Raw genomic sequence first — 257 nt, forward strand, 5'->3', positions numbered from 1 at the left:
TAAGATTAGACCCACAGCTATCGCTAGGTTTTTGTTGTTTTTTCAACCCGGATCTTTGCGTTCTGTGTTCAAATTCTACCACTATCAATTTTTAAGGTATATTTTTTAATCCCTAACATGTCAAAAAAGAATTCAATGCATTCAATATTAGAGATGTATTTTATCATTTTCTAGACCAATCCTTCTTATGGATAGTTTTGTATATTGTTTTAGTGAAAACATTACATCGTATCAAAAGATAGGACGTTAAAGACATA

Source organism: Octopus sinensis, linkage group LG5 (assembly GCF_006345805.1).
Source record: "Octopus sinensis linkage group LG5, ASM634580v1, whole genome shotgun sequence".
Lineage (NCBI taxonomy): Eukaryota > Metazoa > Mollusca > Cephalopoda > Octopoda > Octopodidae > Octopus > Octopus sinensis.